At 40.7% G+C, this 9,380-nt stretch overlaps 1 pseudogene; it reads left to right on the top strand.

Annotated features, from left to right (window-relative positions):
• The first annotated feature begins 2,358 nt into the window (after positions 1–2,358).
• Positions 2,359–3,248, top strand: LOC102499135 (mortality factor 4-like protein 2; annotated as a pseudogene).
• Positions 3,249–9,380: the final 6,132 nt, after the last annotated feature.

Genomic DNA, 9,380 nt, shown 5'->3' with positions numbered 1-9,380 from the left:
CATTCCATGGAGACCCACCTACATCAAAGGAACAATTGCAGAACTACACTAGACCCACCTTTAATCCAATCCTGAATGGAACTTTTGTACCTTATTGTTAAAAACCTTATAAGCTGATAATTAAAACATATAGCCCCTCTCCCGCTTATGTGCATGTAACACATTTTCAATGAAAACGCACGATGATTCCCAGCAGTTGTCACTCCTCAGAGAGCGATCTTTGAGGGGTGTCCGGCATAGGACGTGCATGAAAAGGCACCGAGACCTTTGTCTTCTGTTCCCCTTCCCCGCCTCCGTCGAGTCAACCCACCCCCGCCGAGGCTGGACCCCGGCAATGTCCAGCATGCTTTTCAAATCACCAGGTCTAGGACTCAAACCACATAGGCCATGTGAGATCAAGTGGCCTTAACTTCCATGCCACCAGCTGGCTCAATTTAGCCGTTCCAATAGGTATGTAAATGGTACCTTGTTGCTTTCATTTCCATTTCCCTGATCATATATGATATCAAAAATCTTTTTATGTGCTTATTTGCTATTCACACATCTATTGGGTAAGGTTCTTGTTTAGGGCTTTAGAACTTTTTAAATTTGTGTCCTTTTTTTATTATTGAATTTTGAGAGTTCTTTGTGTACTTTGAATAGCAATCTTTTATCATAGTCTACTACTATCAAGTTTTATCTCTTTTCATTAAGTCTCCTAAGCCTCCTCACTTTTAAACATTGTTTTGAGTGTCAGACGGTGTAATAACTTTAGTTTCAATCTTCACGTATTTAGGCAACTCAGGAGGAGAATGTTCTAGGGCATTTGTCCATATTTTTTTCTTCTTCTGTTATTCTTACTTCCAGATATTTGAAGATTCTTTCTTTTATTATTTCTTTTACAGTTGAACAAATTCCTTTAGCTTGCTAGTAACAAGTTCTTTTAGTTTTTCTCCTTCTAAGAATATCTTTTTTTTCCCTTTTTCATTTTTAAATGACATTTTCTTATAATGTAGCATTCATAGTCCCGATTGATTTCCTGTCTTTCAGCACTTGAAAAATATGCCACTTTGTTCTGTCCTCAGAGGTTTCAGATGCAAAATCAACTGTCATTCAAATCAGTGTTCCCATTAAGTAATGTGTTACTTATTTTTGGCTGCTGTGAGGATGTTTTTCTTTGTGTTTTAATACTTAGAAATTTAGTTATCATGTAAACTTGGTATCAATTTCTTTATGTTCAACATACTCGGGATTCCTTCCGTTTTTTGCATCTACAGTTTCATGATCTTTGACATATTTACGATATTTTCAGTCACTATTCCTTGGAATTTTTCTTAGCCTCACATTGTTACTCCAGTGATAAACTATTGGATCATATATTTTTTTGAGAGAGATTTTTGCTATCAGGCACATGTGTTTGCCAGAGAGACAGAAAGAGATAGAGACAGAAAGCAAGAAATCACCCCCTCCCCCCAGGGGAGATGGCCACACTGCAATCTTTTCTCCTCCATTCTCCTCACACGCGCCCAGCATGCACTTTTTAGGCTGCCAGGTCTGGGACTTGAACTGTAGATGACTACATGGAAGTCCAATGATATAACCATTATGCCATATGCTTGTCCTGATAAACTGTTGGATCTTTTCACAGTCATATAGGTCCTTGAGGCTCTGTTTATTTTTCTTCAAAAATACAATCTCTGTATTGGTTGGATGGGGTGAATTCTACATCTGCCCACAGGTTCACTGATTCTAATTACTTTTATTTTTTGTGATACCTTTTATTTTGTTATTTGTTACAAGAAAATTCATAATTGCTTTTGAGTTGTTTTTAAAATAACTTCTTTAGACTATGGCAGTTGGAGGAATGGCAGTGATCACACGTCGGCTACGGGGAAGAACTGTATTCCTGTTTCAGGTCATCACCCAAAAAGCTGTTTGCTGCACAGTAAGAGTCAGGAGATCTGATCCGGGCCATAGGACCATCCTTGATTACAGGATCTTGGGTTGTGTCTCCCACTTCATCCTTCCAGGCCATCCCAGAAGATCGATAAAATTCCATCTAAAAAATCAATAGGAATTCTTTTTTTTTTTGAGAGATTTTCACTGTAGGGCGCGTGCGCTCGCCAGTCAGTGAGAAACATAGAGACAGAAAGCGAGAAATCACCCCCCAGGGGGGATGGTCACGCCACAATCCCTTCTCCTCCATTCTCCTCTCGGGATCTTGGGCACGCACGCACACGTGCCCGGCGTGAGTTTTTAAGCCACTGGGTCCAGGATGTGAACCGCGGTCGACTACGTGGGAGTCCAGCGACATAGCCATTACGCTAACTGCTGGTTCCCAGAAATCAATAGGAATTCTTGAAAGAGGAAAAAAGGAGATTGTTGGTGGAATAAAAACAGGGTTGAATGAGTTCCAGAAATCAGGGTTCTCAGACTCGTGGACAACCATCTGCGGAAGAAGACAACTTTAAAAAACCAACTAGGAACAACATGCAGAGAAGTAAGACAAGAAGTGCCTCTTTGGGAAAGAAGACAGCTGGTCCCCAGCCAAAGAGTATGGAGTCAGCTCTGCCAGGAATAAGGGGGTCTCTCTGCAGAAAACCCTTCTTTAGGGTCTGTGAGGAAGACAAGAAAGAACAAGCAGAAGACGCCTGGAAACAGATGGTGGCAGTACCAGCGAAGCACCTCAGCCCCCTCGGAAGAAAAGGGCCAGAGCCGACCCCACTGTTGAAAGTGAAGAGGCATTCAAGAATAGACGGGAGGTCAAAGTGAAGATTTCTGAAGAATTGAAACCATGACTTGTTGAGGACTGGGACTTAGTGACCAGGCAGAAGCAGCTGTTCCAACTTCCTGCAAAGAAAAATGTAGACATGATCCTGGAAGAGCACGCAAATTGCAAGAAGTCACAGGGAAACATTGACAACAAGGAATATGTGGCTAATGAAGTTGTGGCAGGAATAAAAGAATACTTCAATGTCATGTTGGGCACTCAACTGCTCTACAAATTCAAGAGACCCCAGTATGCCCAAATCCTCTTGGCTCACCCTGATGCACTGATGTCCCAGGTTTATGGAGCACCACACTTACTGAGATTATTTGTAAGAATCGGAGCAATGTTGGCCTATGTGCCCCTTGATGAGAAGAGCCTTGCATTCTTGTTGGGATATTTGCATGTTTTTCTGAAATATCTGGCAAATAATTCAGCATCCCTGTGTACTGCCAGTGATTACAAAGTGACTTCTGCTGAGTACCACTGCAAAGCCCTGTGAGAGTCCACTGACCACTCACTCTTCATGTCTGGTGTCTGTAAACACCTTTTGTTCTTAGTCTTTTTCCTGTATAATTGATGTTCTTTAAAATTGTTAATGTATAACAGGGCTTATGTTTCAGTTTTTCTGTTCTGTTTTAAACAGAAAATAAAAAAGAGTCCAAGCTCCTTTTCTCATTTCAAAGTTGCTACCAGTGTATGCAGTAATTAGACAAAGAAGAAACATTCAGTAGAACATTTTATTGCCTCGTTGACAACATTGCTTGAATGCTGGTGGTTCTATCCCTTTGACACTACACGATGTTCTAATATGTGTTAATGCTATGTGACAAAAACACCCTGATTTCCTAGTGCCAAAGGTTCAACTTAATGTATATACCTGAAAACCCATGCATTTGCTCTTTTCTTTCTTTTTTTCCCTTTTTAAACTTTTTTTAAATGGTGCTTGAGGTGAAACAGCCGGTCCTCTGCAAGTCTGTCTGTGCTGTCCTTAGGCATTCTGTCTTTGCTCAAATTGTTGCAGGATGGTGGTTTGTTACATGGTTTCTGTATTTGATAAGAGGCAATGCGTTATTGTGTAGCCATACACAGTGTAGCCACTTTTCTGGAGAAGTTGATATTTTAGGAATTGTATTTCAGATCTTAAATAAAATTTGTTTCTAAAGTTTGAAGCAAAAGAGAATGAACTACTTTAAAATTTGTGTCATTTAGTTTTTTTTTTTAAACGTAAACTTTTTCTTTCATTTATTTAGTTTCTAGAGACAGGGTCTTACTATAGTGCGGAGTCCGTTCTTGAACTCATAATCCCCCTGCTTCAGTCTTCCATGGAGCTGAGGTTACAGAAAGAATCACTGTCTACAATTTTCTTGTCATCTTGTTTCAAAATGTATTTTTGTTTTAACAGCAGTTGGTTGTCTTTTCTCTTGGAAATTGATTTTTGTTGATATTTGGTATGACTTATAATATTTTCACAACACCTCGAACATTCTATTATGTTAGGATAATTTAGGTTCCATTTAATTTTTTTTTTTTTTTTGGAGAGGTTTTTTGCTATAGGGAGCGGGCGCTCCCCCAGAGAGAGACAGAGAGATAGAAAGTGAGAAATCACCCCCCAGGGGGTATGGCCACGCTGCAATCCCTTCTCCTTCATTCTCCTCTAGGGATCTTGGGCATGCATGCACATGCGCCTGGCGTGAGTTTAAGCCTCCGGGTCCGGGACGTGAACCGTGGTCGACTACATGGGAGTCCAACGACATAGCCATTACGCTAACTGCTGGTCCCCATTTAATTTTTAATTTGTCATACAATTACCTGTTAAGGGTTAGCACACAGGTCCAAGCCTGCTTTGGTAAGCTGTGATTCAAGTGAAAATCTAACTTAGGTGCTTATGGTACCATTTTAGTCTCTTATTTTGACTGTTTGGAGTCTCAGTGGTTTCTTCCAAAGCTGTTTGGGGAACCAGAGGTAGTTTCCTAAGCGAGGGTACCTGAGTCTCCAAACACGAGAAACTGCTTATGTACAGACCAGGAACGCCAGGACATGTATAGTACCAGAACAGTTCTTTACGGGATAGCAGAGTATCTGTGCAGCTTTTAATCTTTTTAACAAATTCCCTTGATTGGTCAGTCCACTTATAAGCTTGATTTTCCTTCATATTTACTCAAATATATTGTTTTCGAGGAAATATAAGCTCTCTTAACTGAAAACCTAGAACTTATCACTTAAAGGAACCCGGACTTCACTGAGTGGCTTACCTGTGACAGGTTTGTACATATCCCAGAAGGTGGAACATTCAAGCAGTTATACTAGAGCATCCCATTTTCAGATTGAACTAGCAAATCACAAACAGTGGTTTGCTAGAAATTGAAAATAATAGTTACGAACGATCAGGTTGACATTTGTGGGCTAATTTAAATACTCCTTTGAGAATAACTAAGGAACTTTATTTTTAATTGAAAAGGAGTTTGCAAACCTGGAATGGCTTATTAAGGGGAAACAAATGACTTAGAAGGAAGGAATGTGGCTTTCTGTTCTGTCTCCAATAACTGCGGATCACACACTTAAGCTATGAGGAACATATCCCAGGTAGTTTTCTACCCACTGTCTTCACAATCAGATGCCACGTAATGCTTTTAGGCATAGCCCACTTGATAAAGCATCTAGATAAGATCATTCTATTTTTTAATGATTTATAATAATAGCTTATTTATTTATGAGCTTTTTATCATGTTCAAAGCACTCTGCAACAGGCATTTAAATGTGAAGTATCAAGGCCAGCAGATGGCATGGAGGTTAAAGGCCTTGGATTCCCACAGGCCAATGGTCAAGCTCATCATCTATCCAAGTGAGGATAGACCACACAGTTTCGAGTCCTGGACACTTGGTGGTTTACTTTCTCACTTTCTCTCTCTCTCTCAAACATAAACACACACACACACACACACACACACACACACTGTCCCTCTCTGTTCAAATTAAAATAAAGAAAGTTAAATAAAATAATTCTTTAAAAATAAATAAATAAATGTGAAGTGTCTCACTAAAATGTCAGACTCCCTGAGGACAGAACTACGAGGAACTCAGCCCTGGAGAAACGTTGTACTTTCTTCAAGTCCAAAGCCATAAAGAGGCCTCACACCCATACGCCTCTTGCTTCCAACTCCTTGCAATGCTTCACCTTACACTTCCTCGAGCTGCCGCTGAGGCTATGGTACAACAGTGCCATAATTTCATTCTTCTTGCTGATGGGGAAGATGAAGATGCTTTGTTTCATTCTCTCCACTCCTGAGACTGACTTGGATAGATGATGAGCTTGACCATTGGCCTGTCCTTTTCACTCTGCTCCCTCACCTCCTGAAACCACAGGGCTTCCCTTGCACCAGGGACTGGACATCTCATCTGTCCTGGAATATTGTCCTGCAGGCTCTGGTGATTCTCAGGCAGGTATCCCTGCAGGTATCCCTGAATTCTCTGTGACTGCTTTCTAGATCCAAGTTCCCTGACCAGTTCCCCAGGCCTCTCTTCGCCTGCAATCAACCAGAAGAGAATTTCTGTGTGCTGTTTTTTTCGTTTGTAAAATAGTATTACCATCGACTGCCCTACTCACAAAGCTGCTGGGAGAATGAGTGAGATGATGGATGAGGAAGGGCTTTGAAATTTTTAACACCCTTAATTTCCTCCTCTCCCAATTGAAGAGGATTGGACGAGATAATCTCTACGGTTCCCATGGCTCGGTAATTCTATTATCTGTAATTTATGAGCTGGCATTTCAAGTTTTTGATTTGGACTCCAAATATCTTCGTTTATGCTGAGGCAGACTCTAGTAGGCATTACATAAACTGATGAGTGCTTAAAATAAACCCAAAGGAATTCAGAAGACTCTAACTAATTTCCCAAGCTGTCGCTTAGCTTAGCTGATGTAAAGTCCAGATTGCAAAGCAATAGTTACTGTGTTTACGCAGTCCCTCTGACAGGTGAAGACAAATAAATTGTGATGAGTAATGAAAAATATCCCTTCATAATGCAGTGGGAATCATTTTATGAATCAACTCAGTACAAATGCTGGCTCTTCTTTATAATATGCTTCACGATCACGAACAAGATTTTGAACTCCAAGCTAAATATGCCAAATGAACCTACGAGGCTTGAGGTTATGTTAGATCAGAAAGACTATCTTCATCTCCCCCTTCTGACCCTTGGCTAACTGGCTCAAACCTCCCTCCTCTTATTTAAATACGTGAGAACCTGATAGGAAAGGGCTGTAGCTTCCCTTCTTCTATGATGGCAGGGCAGTGACAAACTGATGGCATTTCTGCTTTATTGACTATGAAGCCAGAATAAAGATCTGTGATAAATGCCCACCATCCACGGAAGGCGAGCACAATAACACCCACAGAGCAGACTGCACTCAGGGGAGATAGGGCTATATGCAATTTAAAAAGAAAGAGGAGTAGAATTTAAATTTTTATTTTCAAGGTATTTGCTAGAAAGATTTTGATGTCCATAATCCTAGACATATTGTCCTTGAATGAAAGACAGACAGTTGCTGCTATTGATGAAGTCCAGGTCAGGACAAGGCGACTGTACTTTAATGTACCTGCTGCACCCCGAGCAGACTAACAGGAGCCATTGAAAACGGGAACTGTGTAGTAATGGTGCTGACAGGAAACGCAAAAAAGGAAAACAAACAAACAAACAAACAAACAAACAAACCCACCAAAGCCTAAAGCCTAAGCTATGCAATTACCTTTCAGTTAACACTTGTTATTGTGAATTTTATTGGTCTAGGCTTTTCAACTATCTCTCTATCTGACAAAGATATTCATTACAGACCATGCCGGAAGTCTCTTGGTGTTAAATTCCACCGGCTTTGGTAATCAGAAATTGTGCAACATTTAACACTTGATTTGATATTTAATCTTTCAATATTCCCCCCAGAGAAGCACCATCAGGAATAGGATACTTTCGAATAAAATTAATTATTTAGAACAGTACATTCAAAAGCAAGAGACATACAGATTAAAGGCAATAATGTGTTTTATGACTTTTTTAAAATTTCTAAAAATACCTCAGCTCAGTTGGCTCAATGTAGGTCTCTACTTTATAAGTGAGCATGAATATGTCAGGAAGCCTTTCTTCTTGCCTTGCTTAGTGCCTTCTGTAGGTTCTTCTGAAGGCAGCTCTGTTGCAGGAGACACATTGGTCGCACAGCCCGTGTTGTCCACCAGAAGCAACAGGAGTGTGCGGGGAGAACACCTTTGTCTGCATGTCACTCTCCAGATTGAAAGAAAGCACAATAGGAATGACCTCCTAATTATGCTGGTTCTGAAAGATTACCTAGTGTGAAGAGAGGTAGTAAAATAGCCCTTGTAAAAGTTAAAGCTACATAATAACAGCAGTAGAAAAAAAGAGAGACTGAAGTTGGAGAGAAAAGAGCCTCATCTTTCAGGAGAAAGCTTTCTTCCTTTCAGAATGGTATCTTTTATAAACACACATCAGTCATCTACCAAGTCACACAATGCCCATTTCTCAATGTCTTATACTCTGGACTTTGATGAATTTTTCTCCTGTAAGCTTTGACATTGATTTCAAATATAATACTTTGTCTTTAATGTCTGGTTTTACCGTTTAGGAAAAATTAGTGACAAAAGATAGTAAAAGGTAATAATATAGAGGTAGACACCTATTTATGAGACTTGGTATATTTAGAGATTTAACAGAGAGTGTAGGTGCTGGAGTCAGCTTCATAAGACTCTTGGCTTCTCTCAGGCCTCCTATCCTTCAGAGGACTGTGGGAATGAGCTACCCTAATGCATGCCTGATTCCCAGTCATTTTCCAAATAAATGGATTAGAGGCCTTCTGTGATCCAGTCCCCAAAATAGACACAAGGGGATGGGGGAAAAGAAAGTAGAAAGCAGCAACAGTGACTTACTTGGAGCATTTCAACATCTCTCTGCTGGCCTGAGGGGATGTGAGAAGTGGCAATGTCAGTGGTTAAAATTCAAGGCTGTCCAAATCAAATGTTAACATATTGTAGTTTTTGAATTTTTTTTTATTATTATTATTTTAGGTTTTTGTCATAGGGTACGTGTACTCACTGTAGAGAGAAGGAGAGACAGTGACAGAGAAAGTGAGAAATCATCCCCTCTAGGATGATGGCCATCCAACAATCTTTTCAACATTCTCCTTTTGGGATTTTGGGCACACATGTGCCTGGCATGATTTTCAAGCCGCTGGTTCCAGGAATTGAAACACATTGGGCCTTGTGGGAGTCCAGAGCCTTAACCACCATGCCACCTGCTGGCCCCCCAAATCTTGAACAGGTTATTTAAGTTCTTGAGTCTCAGTCGCTTCAACTCTAAAATGGGATAGTAATGCTGGGAAGCAGCAGTTGATGTAATGGCTATGTCTCTGGACTCCCACGTAGTTGACCACGGTTTGCGTCCCGGACCCGATGACTTAAAACTCACACCGGGCACTTGTGCGTGCGTGCCCAAGATCCTGAGAAGAGAATGGAGAAGAAGGGATTGTGGCGTGACCGTACCCCCTGGGGGGTGATTTCTTACTTTCTGTCTCTCTGTCTCTCTCTGTCTGTCTTGCAAGCGCACGTGCCCTATAGCGAAAAATCTCTCA

This window comes from Tupaia chinensis, unplaced genomic scaffold (assembly GCF_000334495.1).
Source record: "Tupaia chinensis unplaced genomic scaffold, TupChi_1.0 Scaffold000196_1, whole genome shotgun sequence".
In the NCBI taxonomy this organism is placed as follows: domain Eukaryota; kingdom Metazoa; phylum Chordata; class Mammalia; order Scandentia; family Tupaiidae; genus Tupaia; species Tupaia belangeri.
Note: the sequence above shows the minus strand (reverse complement) of the source record. Positions and strands in the feature narration are given on the sequence as shown.